The 21310-nt window shown below is 36.2% G+C and overlaps 1 protein-coding gene across 2 annotated transcripts in view; it reads left to right on the top strand.

Moving 5' to 3' along the window:
- LOC145664546 (uncharacterized) overlaps window positions 1-21310 on the top strand; it is a 425564-nt gene that overhangs the window by 46481 nt on the left and 357773 nt on the right. The window lies entirely within an intron of this gene.

Below are 21310 nucleotides of genomic sequence, written 5' to 3'. Positions count from 1 at the left end.
ATATTTTTCATACAGCACATATGAAATTTCTCGTATCATTCTGGTAACATAGCAAATAAGATTAATATTTTTTGTCACCACAATTATATTTCCAACGACAATGCCAATTTTAACTATATTTTTATGGTTCTCAAAACCTTACTCGTTTTTAGAGTGTGCTAACCGCTTAGCTACGAAGGAACTCGGTATGAAACTAGAATAGCACACATTGCCCCATATTATTTCACCGAAAGATTTCTGTTTTATGATCAGTTAAAATAGTATTTCTGGACACCGTAGCGAAAAATGTATTTGCTTTTTCAAGTAGTGTACGAAAAATACAAAGAATCAACACAGTAGAAACGAAACCAAGAAATGAATTCAAAGTAAAGTGCTTTGCCTCTCTCGAATAAATCACTCAATGTATTACAAGTGCATATCTCGTGCATTTCCAGTAGAATTATTAAAACGCGCTGGTTTTATAACTTGGCTGTGTGGTCTAGTGGCTAGCATGTGTGTCTGTGGTGTACAGGGTACCGGGTTTGATTCCCGATGGGAGAACTTTTGGAATTTTAAATGTTATCGACGTGTCTGTGTTTGTGTCCCTATCATTCAAGGTTACTGTAAAACGTGTATAACCGAGTAGGAAATATACAGAAAGTACTGATAAGGGGAAAGCAGACTTTGGTAAGTGAAATTCGGGGCCGCCTTTCGCGACGTAAATTAAGAAGAAAATAAGTGGGTTTAGCGAGGCGCTTGAAATTACAGTAATGATTGACGGTTCGGTTCCCAGTCCGGTTTTCTTTCAATATAAGGATATTTTATTTTTTCTAAATACAACGTTACATTTTTAACATTTGAATTGGTTATAGAAACAAAATCAGATAAACTGTCAGCTTTCAAACCTCTGTCACTTTTATTCACCATCTGTTTGTATACGAAGATGACGCTATGGAAATGCTAGCACTACCAAAGTTCAAATAGATTTCTAAGTTAATATCAAATTGAAAACACACGCCCAAAATGAGAATATATGTTTCTGCTTTATATGTATAGTTCAACTATACTAAACAAAATCCGCTATCCCCATTCCCTTTGGCGGTAGGGATAACTTTAAAATTTTAAAGTGGGACCCCCATTTCTTATTGGACATTTCGATTCTCCAGAGAAAAGTGACTGATTTCACCCAGAATTGAAAACAATTCCTTCACGGATGGCACTTTAATAGATACGGAAAAAGGAGTGGTAGCAAAACGTTATGAAAATGTTTTTTTGTCAGATCCGTGATCTGTGGTCATACAGTTAGCATACTGGACTGCTGCAGAGTCAGAGATCCTGATTTCAATTCCTAGTAACCCTAGGGGAACACCAAATGAGTACATAACAAGTAGTGACTATTTTCATGAATATATGCATCATATAAAAATCGCTTAAAGTTTGATACTAAGATATTATTATTATTATTATTATTATTATTATTATTATTATTATTATTATTATTATTATGTTACATATTACTTGAGCTTATAATTAGGAAAACCTAGGCGCAGATGGGAGGACAATATTAAGATGGATCTCGCAGAAATAGGAATACAAAGTAGAAACTGGATCCAGTTAGCTAAGGATAGAAGTCAGTGGAGAGCTTTTGTGAATGCGGCATTGAACCTCCGGGTTCCATAGACCATAGAATTAGTTAGTTAGTTAGGAGGGTAAGTGTGCCTAAAGTCAGCCGTCTCCAGTAGTCAGCCATTTTTCAGTAAAAAGCATATTAAATAAACATACAGTAGCTTGTTATCAAACAAATAATCAACTACAACTTAAATCAGAGCTCCAGTATTCAACCTCATTTGTTCTGACCTGGTGTGACTCCTCGTGGCAGAAAAGAAAAATTATTATTTGAGGTCTGCTGATGCAAGTGAGCAAAGTGCGCATTTTGTTAATAAAAAAATAAGGAAGAAGCTTTACTTCAAAGTTAAGTTAAAATTATATTATTGTAAAATAGTACGAGTTATTGCTTTCTTCTATGCATGAATGTAACGTAGCTTATTAAAAATTCGTGGTTTATGATACAAAACAAGATATTGCTTAGAAATAAGGGGGCTGACTACAAGTTGCATTTTTGATAACGTTTTCCGGTAGTCAGCCATTAGGGGCTGACTACTGGAAATGACTCTTCACTTCAATTTCCAATGGTCAGCCCTCCATTACTTTCAACGGACGACTACTGGATACATATACTCCAGTAGTCATCCACTTATCATTCATTCAATTTAAATGACACATGACATACAACTAAGATACTTAACTAATACGTAGAAGACTTTTCTAACGATTTAATGAAAAAGTAACTGTTTTGATGTCACTAATTGCATCATACAAGTATAATACAGTTATAAAGTACGGGACAAAATTAAACGATCGAAAATGCCATTAAAACTTATGACGATGTTGGTAGTTTATTTTTGTCCCGTACTTTAATATCAGTCTGGCATTGTAACCATTTCAATTCTTGTATTTTTCTAGAACTGAGGGAAAAAAGGTTAAGGATTTATGGCTGGTCTGAATTATTTCTCTAAAATTTAAAAAGGACAGGTAATGAGTATTTATTTTACCCTAATCAAGGGCGCCGATTTCCTTGTAAATTTGGGGGTCATTCGGATGCAGAAGGTTAGGATTTTAAGACAAATTGCATTCAAATTATGCCAAATATTGTATATTCATAAATACAATAGGGGGCCCACATAAGCTTTGGGGGCCCGGCCCCCCGGCCCTAACAGGATCGAAGCCCTTGACCCTGATCATAGCTTAGTCTTTTAATCTAAGGTAGCTATGAGGAAGTAAGGGTTATCAATATCTAATTGATTTATTTTTTTAAATTACTCCGCACAATGTCGCGTTTCTGCACGTTTTTAATTCCAAGGCTGCAATTGATCTTCAACTATTATTATTATTATTATTATTATTATTATTATTATTATTATTATTATTATTATTATTATTATCTGTTCTTATCTGCTCTGTTCCTAGAGTTGCCTGATTGCCGAAACAATACAGAATAATCATAAATATTTACATTCTAACTCACTGTGAGCGTGAGGAAAATATGTCTAACAGTTCAAGAACGCGTGATTTAGCGTTTCTTTCAACCAGTCCAAAGACATCTACTGGAATAGACTCAGTGTCAGATGTTTTTGCAATCAGGTGCGTTGAGGATACTCTATCCAAAGAGTCTTCTTATTCTACACTAATGAACACATATAAGGCTATTGTTCTGTCCGAAGAGGATCGATCTGCTATCAGTAGATACTTGCTAGTGAAATGTTCGATATCTTAGTCCTGGAACATACCAAATTTTAGCAATTGGCCGTCTAGAGCCTACAAATATATCTTCGATATCAGAAATAGACGTTACGTCTGACTCAAACCAGGAAAACAACATATCCGTTATGGGATCTTGTACTGAAGCGACGCAAGGTGAAAGGTCTGCTTCCGTTTCTACAGTCAGTAGAGCCAGAAATAACTCCATATGATCTCAGAAGAAATTCAAAGAAAACCTTCGTAAAATACTTCCATATCATCTGGCTTTGATTAGCATCTTTTCTGGCTAGCTCCAATCAAAAACAAAACTACCAAACATGTGCCCAGAGAAAAAGTTCAAAGTGCAGTATCCTCCCAAGCATGGAGAAATTATCAGATGGTAAAGAACGAAAAGAAAAGAAAACTAGAAGAGGAACGTCTAAAATGAAAAAGGGAGAGAATGCAAAAGAAAGGAAAAATTTTAAGTCAAACAAACGAAAAGGACTGTCAAGCCAAGTAGCACTAGTAGTTAAAAAGACGAGACGCAAGAAGTTGTTGAAATGCCGTCTAAGGCCTGAAGAAGAATTCATAAGTGATATTGAGAACGATACACTTGAATATATTGGGTGTCACTTTTGTGATCACTGGTACCACTTAAAATGCACGTGCCTCAGTGAATTATCGTACGAGGAACCTGCTAAACAAATGCTTATGTGTCCTGAATGTGCTTAATGAACTTCATATTAAAGGGTTAATGTCATAGCTAAATATAAATATCAATGTAAATATAAATAGGCCTATATATTAATTTAAATAGGCTAGTCTAGGCCGAGGCACATTTTTCTTAGTTTATGGTAAATATCATACAAGAAGTCTTTTTTCCTGTATCGCAATATATTTTCCACCAGGCCTGCTTCTAGCCACAGAGGTTTGGGAGGGCATAGATATGTTAGGGGGGCAAGTCATTAAAAATCTCTTACACATATCTAAATTGTGTTTTTTGTGTTGAGGTCTGGAGGGGCCACGAACAGTTTAGGAGGGCCAGGCTCCCTAGCTCCCTCTAGTTGCGGGCCTGTTTTCCACGTAGTTTTTCTTTCTAGGAACTCTGAGTGCAATATATTTGTCCCTTAATTTGCTACTGAGGAATTGATCTCTAAAATTCCATTAAAAAAGTCAATTTTATAGTGTGGCTGAGTACTGGTTAAAGTAATGGCTGACCTTTGGTTTTCATATGCCGACTTCTGTTTTTTTTTCAGGGTTTCTGGTATTTTCTTTTTCCTGTGTAATTATTTATAAAAGATTTCCTATGCGAGCTACACAAACGTAAAATTTAAACACTGTTCTTTCTAATGACACATGCAGTAAAAGTTATTAGTAAAAAATGATTTTTTAGTACTTTAACAAAGTTGAAAATCTTCTTAAATGGTCGACTACTGGCACATTTACTCTATTACTTGAGATGCAAACTATAGTTGCAATTTTTTGAAGGAATGTTGCCTAACTGGAAAGTAGAACTTTACATATTGTTTGGTCTCTGAAACATATGCTTGTTTAGCTTTATTTGAAAGTGTTAATTTTGCCAAAAATATTGAACGTTGGAAAACCACAATAGCATTTCCTTATACGGGCCAAAAAAAGAGAGCTGATATTTCTAAAGGTAACAAAAACGGATAGGAGATAAACATAAATTGAAAATGTTATGTTGAAAACATTTTCATTGATTTTGTCTTCTGCCTCAGGCACTGACAATGTCAGACAAATATTGTCTATTACGTTTAAAATTGCCTAAAGGAAAGTTGAACAGAATACCACAGATCTTATCACTCAGTAATCAGTTGTGAAGTGCTCTCTTGTAGTCAAACAACATATATCGAAATAACGTGTTTTCTGCCTCTTAGCAAATAAGAACTACGATCTTACTAGCTCTTGGAGTAACCAACTGCGCATGTCGTTTAATAGCTTCAACTAAAAGGGGTGCTCATTCAACGTGCAACTCGTGAAAAGGGTAGAAGTCAGAAATGGCTGAGAATAGAAAAGAGCGTGTTCTTGCTTTAGTGCAAGAAGGCTATTGCGCTTCACAAGCCGCTGAAAGGTGTGGAGTTTTACCAAGAACAGCACAGAAGAGGATAAAGCGTTTTGGAGAGACTGGAGAAACTATGTGGCGCCGAGGTAGTGGTAGGCGTCGTATGACGACACCTGAGCAGGATGCGCAGCTTGTAGCTCTGCCGTGTCGTGACAAAACGCTGTAACTTTGGCGGAGCAGTTTTGCGAAAATGAGCCGTAAAGTTTTCATCCGAAAATGTGATCTGTATCGTGTAGAACCAGTGTAACTAGGCAATAATGGTCAACCAATCAATTTTCACCAAATTTAATCACACAACATGCATTTACGTAATATTACATGTAACCACGTGTTTCCAAAGTCAAGATACACTATTTCTACACGATACAGATCACATTTTCGGATGAAAACTTTAAGGCTCATTTTCGCAAAACTTCTTCGCCAAAGTTACAGCGTTTTGTCACGACACGGCAGAGCTGCTGCGCGACTTAATCCCAACATGACCGCCAGACAACTTCGGCACGCATCAGCTTTTCCAGGATCTCGAGATACTGCTGTACGGCGTCTTAGGGAAGCTAATCTTCACGCCCGTCGTGCTGCGGTGAAAGAATTCCTCTCGGAAGAGCATATAAGACGACGGCTTCAGTTTGCGGAAGAAAATGTGAACCGTGATTGGAGACATGTTGTCTTCACAGACGAATGCACATTTTCTTCCTCAAATAATGGCCCAGTAGTCGTGTGTCGTCCGAGAGGCTCCAGGCATGATCCTAGATATGTTTTCCACAAACGTCACTGTGGACGCGTATCTGTATCTGCTTGGGGTTTCATGACATCACAGTGTCTTGGAGTACTCCATAGGGTAGAGGGGCGTCTTACAGGTGAGCAATATTTACATATCCTTCTGGATGTTATGTTGCAATCTGTGCGTTTTATCTACACCGATGGAGTAATCCAGTTTCAGCACGACAGGTCTCCGGTTCATATATGTCAATTAGTTCAGAATTGGCTCTCGCAGCAGGCTGATTTAGAGGTCCTAGATTAGCCACCGTGTGGAGCCGATATGAATATAATTGAGACAGTATGGGCAGAGGTCAAAAGGGTGATGAAGGAGAACTGGCCTTACCCGCCTCCATCCACAAAAAATCAACTATGGGAAATCGTTGAAAACAGCTGGGAGGAAGTCTCCCGTAGTGAACGCTTTCTCCGCAGACTTACCGAAAGCATGCCCAGAAGGCTCCAGGCAGTCATCGATGTAGGTCATTGGACCTCCTATTAGACACTTATATATAAACAGCCCTTTTCAGGGCTACGTATTCCCTTCCATTCTTTTTTTTTTTTGAATGCCAATGAAAATGTATCTACGTCACTTTCACCGTTAAACAATGAAAATGAAAAAAACATAATAGCAGTGGACAAGACTCGATCGTGCGAACTTGTGTATTGTAATCTCTCACTTATCCCCTGAGCTACGAAGTAACACGTATATTTTTTTTGAAAAAGATATTAGTAGTTCATAACAACACACTCTCTTTTTATGTAATTCATGTGCCCCTTGCTGCTATCGATGGCGTGAAAACAAAATGCTACACATTATCCCATATCATTTTACCAGTAGATTGCTGTTTTCTGATCAGTTAAAACAGGATTCCTGGATATCTAAGCGAAAAATGTATTTCTTTTTCATGTATTCTACGAAAAACCTAAAGAGTAAACAAGATCGAGACAAGCAACTTTCTCGAACAAACCACTCAATGTATCAATGTCATTGCAAACAACGTCTCGCTGATGTAATGAATAACAGCATGTAGTAAAGATCATGGGGTCTTCAGATCAAATACAGCTTGTCATATGTTTTTTTCTTCAGCACAATAGAATTTTTTAAAAAATATCCAGTCATGTGAGAAAAACAAAATTTGCAGAAATATAACATTTCGTTTTGAGAGGCGTATTAGCACGAAGAAATAGTTTTATTTCTTGCAATCCAAACCGTGAAGAATGAGCTAATGAATAGCGTTTATGGGTCTTTCGATAAGCACCATCCAGAGTGTTGTCGTTGGCAACGTTACGTTTTTTCTTTTCTTTTTTTCTCGTTTTCGCGCATCACATTCTGTTTTTCAATGACTTCTAATGCTAAATTTTAATCCGCTGTTACTTCGTTCGTCGTTTTCACTTCCACCTACAATATTAGATTTAGGCATAGCTGACTATCCTCTAATTTGTATCGAAGTTTTGTCAAGTGTCTAGTGAACGTCAGCTAACCATTTTCTTCCAAGTACTAAATGTATTCAAATATTTATTTCAAACGGCTGATTTGATTTCCCGTGATGATCGGACAGACAAACACGACGTCACTTTTACATATTGACCACCTTATTTGGAACTTGCCCCATTTCCCCCCTCAAAAGTGGATTTTTAAGGACAACGGAAGATGGGCTCACATATTTTAAAATAAGGTGTTTATATCCATCTGTTCCTCTTACGACATATGTGTTAATGAATCCGACTGGACCAAATGCTAAATACAGTATATTTAAAAGATAATTTCAAGTGCTTCATCCGTTTTGCTGTGAAGACAAGACACATCTCGATGTCATCATTCTTAAATATTGAGCAAAACCGATACAAATTGCCCCTCTTCTCCATTTAGTACCGAAATTTCTAAACACAGTCGGACACGTGCACACTCGTTTTAAATAAGAAATTTATGTATCATATTTCATCTCACAAACGTGAGAGATTCTATTTTTGGCATACATTTTAACTCCCTCTCTTCTGTTTGGATACGCATTTCAATAAAAATGGCGTGACAACAACCCAGTCCGAGGTAGGTGTTAACTATGTTAATAAAATTCATCTCAAACGGTTCAGCCATTTTTCGTTATGATAAACGTGTTTTTAATTTATATACTATGCAAATATAGGTTAATAGTATTGTTCTGTCTTGTTATTTATTTATTTAAATTATTTATTGATATAAAATTGAGGTGTTACGTTTAATGTTTAACAATACCTAGCATTTACCATGTTATCAACCGTGAAGTACCGAATTTTGTGTCTAATATTTATATTATATTCAATTTAATGTGTCACGCTAGTAGCAAATTAAGCATAAATGCGAAAACATTGTTCACGTTCAGTTCTCAAGAGAATTTCTTTTCTGTCTTTCTATTATTTTGTCAATAGCTTACAAAACACTGGCATCAGACTTTTGCAATTATATTTTTTAACGTTTTTCCCATAAACTACCCTGAAAATTTAACCTGAATCGACCCTTACGGGGAATCGAACCCGAGACTACAAGAACCAAAAACACTCGCGCTAGCCACTAGACTTTTTTATTTTTATTCCACGTTAATTAGTAAGTCCACGTTTCATATAGCCTCGCTGTTGAAAGTGTTACGTGAATATATAGAATAGACAAAAATTAATTATTGGTGTCCATTTCAGGATCACTCAGTATTATGTTTTTAAGTGTTAGAGTGTTACAAAATCCAACACTTTTCAGTGCCTTATTAAACAACTTATTTTTTAAAAAAAAAAAAAAGTCTTGAATGTGTATTCACGGATACAATAAGAATAAAAATCACTATTAGAAACAAACATTTGCAGTAAAAGGAAAAGCAGAAACTATTTGTGTAATAAAAATGTATATCTTTGTCAAAATATTTGTGACTTGGTGTAATCTATATTCACGTAACATTCCTCCACTAAAAACATGCTACCGAGTGATCCTGAAATAGACACCAGTAAAAAATTTTGGTCTGGTCTATATTCACATAACAAAAGGAACAAGAAACTAAAAATCTACTCAACACTACTTTTATACCACCAATAGCAGCAAGGGGCAGACGATACTATCCCGAAAAAATGCATTTATTCCTTTGACCCGCATTGCAAAGCATCGGACAATTTGCAACATCAATTACAAAAGCTTGAAGAGAAAGAATCTTTATGGACAATAAGTTTCTTACATACAATATTCAATTATAAAATGCCTACTACTTATCTTTCTTATTTAATTTATGGGGCGCCATGGTTCACTGGTAGAGCGCTTACCTTTGGTGCATGCGGTCTCTGGTTTTATTCCGTCCAAGTAAGCTTGTGGTGGACAACATTATGTCCGTGACTTTTCTCACAGCATTTCCTTTTCCTTCCACTTTCTCATTCCACCAATTCTTATATAATTTTTCTTACTTTAATTATCTTCTCCCTTAGCCTAAAATAGCAGGATTCTAGAACACTGGTCCGTATACCAATTGAGTGGTGATGAAGAAAGCAATCAACCTGGTTAACCTGCCTTCACTTGCTAGCGCTTGCTCGACATTACTATATGAATTGTGTATTGAGATTTGATAAAGGAAAGAACCAAACTGGTTACTAATCCAAATTCTCCTCTATGTGAGGACCAGTAATCTAGAACCTTCCCGCCTAAAGGGCGTAATAGTGGGATGTTAAATATTTCATTTCATTTTCTAATTTAATTTAGCTCTTCCACATAATATTTTATCTAATATAATAACAAAATATTATCAAGTGCTCGCAAAGCTGGGAGCGATCTCGGACTCTACCGTAATGTGCGGTAATCTTATTAAATATGTTTCACTACTAGATCAGTTGTTGAATGTTTCATAATGCTATACTAAATTCCATAAACATTCAAGCGAAATAAGTAAAATTGATGAGATTGACAATTTAAACCGCACAGTATTGCAAAGCTGGCGGTGTAAATTTTGCTCCATTACGCAAACTCTGTTTCAAATACAACCATTATTATACAGTTCATTTTCATAAACTTGTTCTTATAGCAACTATATCATTTCCTATTTAAATTCAATTTATAGATAATTTTGTGTTACATATCAGCTGATACTCATGCTATAAACTATACAATAAGTTAACATTCGATGTAAATAAATAAGAAATGTATAATGTTACAGATTCTGGAATTGCAATTTAATTCAATTTTAAACTGTATACATTTTCTATATGATTGTTTCATTTACTTTATAAAAATCTAGATTATGATTTATACTAACTGTTTTAATTAAAAATACAAGCTTATACAGGGTGCGGGGAAAGTCCCGGAACGGTCCAATATCTCGCGAAATATACAGATCAGCAAAACAAAAATAACACGTGTTAAACAGTTTTGAAAAATCTATCCAATGATACCAAACGCAACCCTCCATTCCCACACGGGGGGTAACTTTAAAATTTTAAATGGAAATCCCCATATTTTGTTGCACATTTGGATTCTTCAGAATAAGTAACAGTGATTTGACCCAAAATTGAAAACAGTGCCTTCACGGATAGCACTTGAATCGACACATAAAAAATGGAGACGTAAATTTTTCACGTAAATTCACGTAAATTTTTATGAAAATGTGGCCTCTCAGTGTCGAGCTCTGGGCCATGCGGTTAGCGTATGGGACTGCAGCATGAAAGGTCGTGAGTTCGATTCCCACGCAAAGTAAAATTTTTATGTGATTTTTTTACCCACATAACGAATTCATTCATTTTAACTTCCATAAAATAATGCATTTGTCCATATTTATTAATTTGCAAGAAAATACAAATGGTGACAAAAATGGCTTATTTTTGTTGTAAATAACCCTACTACTAAGAACTACTTCATAAAGCTACTTTGCAAAACAATTATCTCTATTGTATTCCATGTAACTTCATCTTCGCACACACTGTTTTCAATTTTTGATCAAATCACTATCACTTTTTCTGGAGAATCCACATATGAAATAAGAAATAGGGGTTCCCATTTAAAATTTTAAAGTTATCCCCCGTAGTCCCCAAGGAGGTAGGGATAGGTGATTGCGTTTTCTGTCATTGGATAGCTTCTTTAAAACTATTTAACATGTGTTATTTTTGTTTTGGTGATATTTATACTTCGCGAGATATTGGACCGTTCCGGGAATTTTTCCGCATCCTGTATACAGTATTTTATCTCTCTATTTCGCACTCTCACTCTCTATATTACAACTGAGTGTTGCAATAGGTATCAAGAACATGAATAATTTTCACTTTGGACGTATGGTTTAAGGTTGGTATTCAGATCACAAATCTGTTCTCATTATAACGGATGTGGTATTAACGTTAATAAGGATAGTTAACGTTCCACATTTTAGTGTCTTCGTATATGTTCATCATAGCCTAATTGATGAACATAGTGAATAAATGTGACTGAGCTTTGAAAAGTGATTGTTCATCTGGTCTTGTGTTTTTAAGCACTTCAAACTAGACATTTATATTTTAAAAAATATTTCACTATATTGAAAAAGAAAAAAACGTTCCGCACTCAGGCTCGAACTGCCACAATTCGGTTCTAGAATTTCAACAGCATTGCTAAACCCGCTTGGCCACGCAGGCATGTTACGAAATAACGCATTCTGATATTAGAAATAGACTCGCTCCAAGCGCAGGTTTACACTTGGAGTTTTAAATAGCCATATTCTGTTTTTGTCAGTAATTTCAACTGAAGATATTGATTGATTTCCCATATTGGAACTTCACGTGAAGTGTGGATTGTATGTTCATCTCAAAAATACATTATTTTCTGTTCCTTCAAGTTTACGTATTTGTGAGTGCTCCTAATACCTGTGCACTGTATGGAGTGAATTTCCCTCGGGATATTCTTCGCGTAATTATCTGACAGACTAAAGTTTCATAACAATCACAGTTTTTTGCTTATAATTTTCTTATTTTGCTTTATTTTTTCACAAAAATCATAAATAATTATTCATTACTACACTGCTTTGTTAAGGAAAGCACAAAGAAGCGATAATATATTAAGAAAACTGAGTTATTAATGAAAATGTGGAAGTTACAGTATATGCGAACTTTTTTTTTGCGGATGACGATACGTGTCTGGTCTGGCAAGCCATTGCGACTGTTCAAGGTTTCCCTTAGCCACATCAGGCAAATGCTGGATTGCATCAAACACAGGCTCTAACCAAATGAACTTTCCAAATCCTTGCCTATATTTCTAAAATAAAGGAAAAATAATTTAAAAAAATATATAGACAAAAGTAATGATTAAAGAGAACTACCCAAGCCCCTCAACAAATAAACCATACCCCTCCTGATAATCATAACTCCTCTAGCCCGAAGAAAGGGTGTTACCCATTAAATAGGATGACAACAGCAACAAAAAAAGTAGAATGAACCCTTCGTTTGCGTGAATGGTACCTTAATATTTTTGAAAGAGTACTAGTAGCAGCCACTTACGTGATTTTTAGTATTCCTTATAATTTATTGTATTGATGTGAATAGCCATCGCCCAACTTTTTACAGAGATCTATATTCTGATTTTTTTGCAAGCATAAGCCAGTCTTTTAATCAAAAGTTTTCCTCGCTATTTGTGCTTCATTTGGTTTTGCTTTTGAGAATAATTAAATACTGCAGAATAATTAAATAAAACAATTTAAACAAATAAACTAGATTGCTTTGGTTACACTAAACTATGCTATACACACATAATACTATCATAAATCTTTTTCCTACGGTCTAATGTTAAAGCGCTGGTTCTCAAGTTCCTTCAGAAGCCACTTTCCCCGAATTTCTGTCATAACTGTCACGATCTCTCTTCATCTTCCAACAATAGTCTGCCAACATTGTGATATTCCATCTGCTTTGATATCTGCTCTCCATTTCAGAAATATCTTTGTCAAATCTTTCCCATTGCTCTTCGCTGACCTCACCAAGATTGGCAGGAAAAAGGTCGAGATAAGAATGTAGGAAATGTATCTTGAGGTTCATGTTACACCCAAGTGTGCGAAAATGGGACAACATATCTTCCACAATTGTTACATAGTCAGAGTGTTTCTTGTTTGCGAGAAAGTTACCTACAGCATTTTTAAACAACCAGGCGTTCTTTTCTGACTCGGTCATTGAATTTTCAAATGTGTCATATACTAACAGCTTTCCAATTTATGGTCCTGTAAAATACCTTTCGAAAGCATTGCTACACTCAGTAATAGAAAAGTTTTAGCTATATATTGAAAACACTGCCCATTCTTGTCCACAGCTTTCCCGAATTGTTTCATAGGTCCCAGTTTCAGATGAAGTTGTGGAAGTAACACTATATTGCGATCAATTGGTGGAGTGTGCATTAAACTTTTCTTACCTGCAGACAAATCACAGCGCTCAGGCCACTCTCTCACATTCCGGTGCTTGTTTTGGCCCTGCTATTCCATTCACATAAAAAGCAAGGGTATTTTGTATGTTCTGGCTGCATTCCTATTAGAAGACATATGACTTTCAAGTCCACGCAAACAGACTAACCGTGTTCTTCGTATTTTAACTTAGAAATATTAATTTCAAGGTATTGAACGTTTCTTTCCAAGTGACAGGGTATGCTACAGGAATTGATCCAAGTTTTTTTCCATTATGCAGAACTCCTTTTAAGCTGGATTTTAAAGCATCTACAAAGTGTCTCCAATCGGATGCGTTATGAAAAGCACACAATGCATCGACAACAGCTGGAATTTTGTTGCAGTACACTAACCTGTCTTTTCAGAGAAATAAGGAAGAAATTTTCTCTCTCGGTGCCTATAACATGAGTAATGTGTCCCAATGGTCGAAAAGTTTTTCGAACGAAGTCTAGACCCAAGAACTTCTGCACTCTTCTTTGGTAGATTTAAATTTCCAACAAGATCATAAAGTCCGGATTGTGTAAACGGCTGTGTAATTGTGCTAGGATAGATGTTATTATCCTCGCATGGAACGTCTGCTTCACTTCTACTAGATGATGATAAAACATCCATAGAATTTTGTAGATTGGGAATCGGTAGATTTTCCCCAAGAGGGACAGGCCAAATTGCAGAAGCTATGTTATCAGGATACAGAATACCCTTCTTGTTCTTTTCATTATATCCTTTAACATTTATTGCACAGAAATAACAATCATCATGATGGTTTTGAGGCTCATCTCAGTGTCTCTTCACATATTCTGCACACACTGCGACGTGCCCACGATTTATCTTGATCGCCTAATTTGTTACCAAAATAAGCCAAATACACTTTCTTTATGAAAGTTGCAACAGGGAGTCGTTGTTTGAGCACAGTGTAACTGCCACACACATAACAGAAAATATCAGGGTCATTCAAACATTTACGCGATGTCATTTTCTAACAATTGAGTCACTGCACTAACCAGGAAGTCACAACACTACCAAAATAAGTACCAGTACATTAAAATATTTTTAAATAGCTAAATTGAGTCACCGTAAGTTATCCAAGAAGACACAGCATTACTGAAATAAGTACATTAAAACATATTTGTTAACTACTTTTAAGCTACTACACATTAACTAATCCCTGTTCGGCGTAAGCTCTAAACTGCGATAAACAATGCCACGTGAAACTAAATCTCGCTGATTTGCTGTTGACCTACCGACGCTTGTACTCCTCCGCAAAATAGTTCTTATGATTGGATTATTACTTTTACTTTGAAGCTCCACATAAAACTGCTACATTATTATAAATGACAAAAATGTAATACGAATTATCTAATAATACTGCAATCGAGTGTGGTTAATGAAACAATATAAATAAACACTAAGCATGCGCAGTAATTATGGCGCCAATTTAACTGTGGACGCGTGTTCTGTTTCCAAGTCTGAAAGACGGCTAGCATGAATCCCGGTTCCGCGAGTGTTGTGGTGAAGCACCAACAAAGTAAACCTTCATTCACAAAGCAATATTTGTTTACCAGCGAAATTCAAATATTTTTATAAACCTTCGAGTTTATTTATTTCCTTCTGCTGCTGCTGTATCTGGTCAACGCGAGACGGTATTGTGAAAATGCACGTGTATAATTTGCTCCTTCCCTTGGGGAGTGGGAGTTATAGATCACTAACCAATCGTATTTGTAGCAAATCGTAAGGATACAAATATTTTGTTTATCGGAATTTAGAGCTTACGCTAAACAGGGATTAGAAGAACACAACACTGGCAAAATAAGTACAATATTAACTTATTTTTAAATGAGCTACCTTCAGTCAATGCCCATCAACTAGAAACAGCAAACACTGCTCAAAGAAGCACATTTTATTTTTTCAGCCCATCAAAGAACAACACAGCAGTGTTGTCAGATTAAGAACAACAGCCTCCCACCCAAAGCCCTGAAATTTCGCCATCGCTTGCAAAATTTCCCACGAAGAAACAATATTAATCATTTGTTAAATAATTAATCATTAATTATTAAGTAAATATTCATTATACAGTATTAATGATTTCAAATTTAAATTCAATAACTATGAACAATGAATCAGAACTACATCTTTTCCTGCGGAAGGAGAAATATATTATAGAGCCATAATTTTATTTTCTATCTGTAGTTTATTTGGAATAGAGAGAAATATACATTTTGTGTGTGTGTGTGTGTGCTACTTCCAAGCATTACATCCTTCCCTCTTTCCCCTCTCTCCTCCCCAACATTCTGTGAATGACTGCACGTATAAAATATAGTAAGTAAATGGCCATAAACCCTATCTCCCTTCTTTCTTATCGCAGAAAATGGATATTGGACCGATTAAAATCAGTTCCAATTGGTTCGGTTTATTAGCTTCTCTTGCTGTTCTCTGACCTTCAAAGAAAGACGGTTTTAATCCATGTACCCCAGAGATGAAAACAAGAAGTTAGAGAGAGAAGACATGAACAGCAAGAAGATTTACAGAATTTCCCATTTTCAACCCGAATTTCCTGCAACACCGCCCATGCTAAGAATGTCTCGTTTCGCAGGAAATTTTATGTCCCCTGACAACACTGACATCGCAAAATAACTACATCCTCTTTTTTTGGATATGTTGCAGTGTTGTCAGATGGCATAAAACTTCTCGCGTAACGAGACCGCGATAACTTATATAAAACAATATATTCTTAATACTACTACGGATACTTATAAGTAAATAGGCGTATAAGTACCCAAAGTCAAAGTAGAATAACAACAGCATGTCTACACAATAGGAAAAAATGTTTGTATTACTTTCATTCACATTCAATTGTTACAAAGTGAAAGATTTGTGACGTAAAATTATGTATTTTGTACATCTTTAGATTTTGCCATCTATTGACAACATCTGAAACAACAATTTCTTCTCTTAATGAAAGAAATATACTGTAGTTTTGTGCAAAAACTGAACGTGACAGAAACAAACAGTCAGGGACGGCGTTAAGGGTGGGCGAGGGTGGGCGACCGCCCACCCGATGGATGGTCTCGCCCACCCCAACAGCAGTAGAATAATGAAGGTGACCAGTGCCGGATTTAGGTTTGATGGGTCCCTAAGCTATTGAAGATAATGGGGCTCTTTGTATTTCTAGCTTTCTTTTTCAGCGACAAAATTTCGCCTTTTTTATTTGAATATATGCCATATGGTAATTTATGGACCTAATACATATCTAATTACGTTTTCGCATATATTTCGTTATTTTACTTACTGTTTTGAATACATTACAGAAAAACTGTAAAATTTATAAAATTAGCGGTAGTTTAATTTGGTACCAATAAAGCCCCTTGCCGATCTTCTCTGTTTTTTTTTTTTTTTCACCAACTATGATCAACGCTCTACGCCATGCTTCTACAATATGTGGAGGCCGCATCATTTCTCATACAAGTTGTTTCTAGTCAGTTGGGTAAAGTTCGAAACGTTTCCAGGGATCCGATGTAAGTAAATACAACCTGAATATCATCCAGGGTTGGTAATTACTGCCTGAAGCTCAACTAATCGTGTAAGCTTTTTCCAGGCCAGGTTACTAGAGTAACTCAAAATGGAATGCAACTCTTGAAGATTACACAAGGTGTAATACCACACAAATTCGCTGGAAGCAGAGGCGAATCTAGAAGGTTAAAACTGGAGGAGGGGCAACTAAACCCAGATTATGATAGATATATTGTGAGTTTACTATAAACTTTCAAAAGTGTGTAAGTAATGGCTTCAATAATTTCTGTCACTCAAAAAACTGGGGGCTTAGACCTCTCTGGCCCCTGGTTAGATACGTCTCTGGCTGAAAAACCTGTTGCAATAAAATTATTATAAGTCCTATAAAGGTAGGTAGCATCTTTTTACTGCGACGTGAAAAGATGTTGGTACCTTGCCTTGCTATGTAGTAACTAGTGCCGATAACCTAATGCTTTCAGTCTGCTGCATACTAACTTACACAACGTAAATTCGGGAAGTTCTGAACGTAACAATACATAAAATACTGTTAATATATACAAACGAACGACTCATATGCCTATAACGAATGGATGAAATCACTATGATTCGTGCTCTTATCCTTTCCTTTAGTCAGGGGCGGATCCATTCTGAATGTTTGGGGAGGCAGTCGCTCGAAGTCAATAGGTTTTATTTTACGTTTATAATGCAAAAATGAAAATTCTTAGGATTGGTTTTATTTTTAAAATAAAAAATATTCAATTCTGGAGGCGATCGCCCCCTGGATCCGCCCCTGTCTTTAGTGATCCATTATTGCACTCTATAGATCACTATATGAGCTCATCCGTGGCTAAGCGGTTAGCGTACGCACCTTTGGAGTGGGAGATCCGGGTTCGATTCCTGGAGAGAGCTCATGTGGTTCGGATTCCACGTTAATCAGTAGGTTCCGTCTCATATAGCCTCGCTGCTGAAAGGGACATTAAATTCAAAATCAACTTAACTCTATAGATCACTTTGAAAATCAGTGCCAAGTTCTGAAAGTTATGAAAATACTTCTGCACACTACTTTTTATACTTACGTACAGCGAAATATCTATAATTTCGCGATATAAAGATTATTGCCGCTTAGGGCTGTAATTCCAATATATTTTACTATTATTTCGCCAGCTTGTCGTTTCATGTCTTCTTCTTATGCATCCGCTATTACCAGACTCAATTTCTTATCGAATTCCAAACAGTACGTGAAAGGGTAGTACTAGAGTTCTATCCGCATACAAGATACTGTATCACTTATGCTGTGAAGTCTTATTAAAATAGTTAAGTGTAATGACTGTAAAACAGGGTCCCGATTACAAATGGGGCTCTGAAACAAGATCCCCATTACAAGCGGAGTTGGGAAACGAGGGCTCCATTATAAGCGGGGCTGGGCAACAGAGATCCCATTGCAGGCGGTTTGCAAAACAGGGCCCTATTACTTGCTTCATGAGAGCTTAATACATAATAGTACAGAACACCGTTGTTGTATGTGGGTTTTATTTTGCTTGCTTTTTCATATTATTTGGAAATGACTACAGCCATTTTTCTTTAAATTTTTTTGGGGCCCCCAAGCTTATACGTAAATCTGGCACTGAAGGTGACATCCTATACTTCAAAACCAATAGGTATTACTTTCGATTGGTTCTAGGACTCTGTTTAACTCTGCAATGAACAATGATTTTAAGACAGATACTTATAGTAATATAATGATGACAAAAGTCGTGATAATTCAATTAAAGTTTAACACATACATACACAATCGTGTTATTGAAACGCCACTGTTTGTATGTGTTGCACTGGAAAAAAAAAGTATATTTTAAAAAGCCGACTAAATAATGGACAGGTGGCCGGTATTGTCTATTGTCTCATTTCAGAAAGAGAGGGAGGGGAATAGTGCTTTGTGTCGGCGCGATAGCTTCTTATAAAAGGGTTGCAACTTGCAATTGTTTACAGCAATGTACCAATTACCACATGTCATCCGCGTGGCATTAAACAGATTTGAAAAAACCCTTATTACAGCATTGTTGAGTTGATCTCTGTTGCGTTCAGAAGTCTCGGTGGTCGGTGCTTGTTCAGCTAATATGTCGAAAAAACTTATCAGCGATCTCTTCTCAGGCTCAGTGTATTCCTTGTATTCAAAGAAACGCGATTTTCAATCCGTTGACGTTAGTGATAATTCTTCTTCAATAGAGAAAAATACAAAAATACAAATACATGTGACAACCAGGATTCTCAATTTGAAGTGTTCGATTACGAAGAAAGTGAAAATAAACTAGATGCTGGAGAGAGCGAAGATGACAGTATTGCTTCTGAATATACTGATTTATGCTTTTTGTCTCTTGCTTTCTTGCAAAAAATCCCTCAAAGATAAAATTGTTTGCAGTAGCCTATTTTATTCTTGGTTTACTTTACCTACTTGTTGTGTATTTTATGTTATTAACGAAAAGTAGAGTATTATCTGTTAGTCTGTGTTGTTGGTACCTTCTTTCATTTCTATGCATTCATGTACATTATTGGAGGGAGAGGAGTTAAAGCTATCTTGAACTTCATCGACTACACAGTACACACCGTTATTATTGCTTAAAAAAAAAAAAAAAAAAACTGGAAGTAGAGGTAGTGTGTCTACTACGCGGAATTCTGTAGGTCGAGCCTATAGCCCATCCTAAGTCCTGCATTTTTCCAGTCCCACCAGGCGAATGCCGGAATTGTACCTTCTATAAGGCCAAGACAGCTGTTTTCCACATCCTTGTTTCTCCCCAATTTCGGTCTGAGCCTTAGCTAACTAAAGACTATAAAAATTGAAACTTAATTATTGTGATAAAATGTTTACATTGCCCAGTTCTCATTTTCATTGTCCGCTCACTCAGGAACTAGGTCCGCCTCTTTCCGCCCACCCCATCAAGCGTTCCTGGCGCCGTCCCTGCTACTCGAAATGAGTTTTCGCAATATAATGGAACAGTATTTTATTCGAATGTGAAGGAAATCATTGCATAAATTGACCCTTCCCCTCCTTAGAAGTTTAAGCTAAAATACGTATCTAATAATTTTGAATTAGAAATATATGCATCGAGTTTCATATCCTTAACTTTAAGGTCTCCTGAGTTAAGTAAATGAATAACCTTCCTGCTAACGAAAGAGTAAAGCTTTGGGCTTTAATGGTATCTGGAGTGTAATTATTAATTTCAGCAACCCCGAAAAATATTGAATAGAAACTCATATCTTTCAATTAAGAATTATTAAATTTTCACCCCTCCCATTAAACCTCCATGCCGATAATGCTAAACTTTGATATGAACGATATACAAGGTTTCATAACTCATGTACTCAAAAGCTATGGATTTAACATTAATATCGTTTATTTTCGATTATTTTTGCATGTCCCTGTGTCTCCAGGGGCGCCCATTAAAGAGGTATGAGGGGGCGCTTTCCCCCTCTAGAGGAAATTACACTTTGCAAGATCGAAAACCCAAAAATTGTTTGAATATTTACCCCAAAATTTGCAACTATATTTGAAATGTCGCTTATACTTGCCCCCTTTGAAAACCACAATATGGGCGCCCTTGTGTGTCTCTCATGATAGAGCTAGAGATGATACGGGTTTCGATTCCCGGCAGGAGTCGTGTGGTTCGGGTTCCACGTTACGTCGTAGATGCACGTCTTGTATAGAGTCACAGCTGAAAGACACGCTGAACTCTATATCACCTCACCTCGTGAGATATTCTACTTTTGCATAATTTCTAAACCACTTTTCTTTCTTTGAATCTCCTCCTTCCTCTTAGGACACGCATAGGTTCAAAGCGAATCTTTCTTCACGGTTGGAGGACGCAAGGCTATTGTACAACCCTTATGAGACTACGGTAGTGAGTTGCGCAGTTTGAGTAGCACGCACGAATAAACCACGCTTACATATATTATATATAATTAATAAAATCTCATATTAGGACTAACTTCGCACACCAAACTTTTAACAATACGACTTTTTAAATTCTGTTCATCATCATCATCATCATCTTCTTCTTCTTCTTCTTCTTCTTTATTATTATTATTATTATTATTATTATTATTATTATTATTATTATTATTATTATTATTATTATTATTATTATTATTATTATTATTGCAATAGCTATATGAAGCAATTATCTTGGCCAATTTCGTTAATACACACCATTCAGCAACCGGTAGTTGTAGAAATCAGGCTTTTGCAACTGCATTTGTTAGCTCAATCGGTACGTAGTTGCTCGGCAGACGCCGTGCTGTTCACACC

This window comes from Thermobia domestica, chromosome 1 (genome assembly GCF_964235325.1).
Source record: "Thermobia domestica chromosome 1, izTheDome1.hap1.1, whole genome shotgun sequence".
NCBI classification, from domain to species: domain Eukaryota; kingdom Metazoa; phylum Arthropoda; class Insecta; order Zygentoma; family Lepismatidae; genus Thermobia; species Thermobia domestica.
Note: the sequence above shows the minus strand (reverse complement) of the source record. Positions and strands in the feature narration are given on the sequence as shown.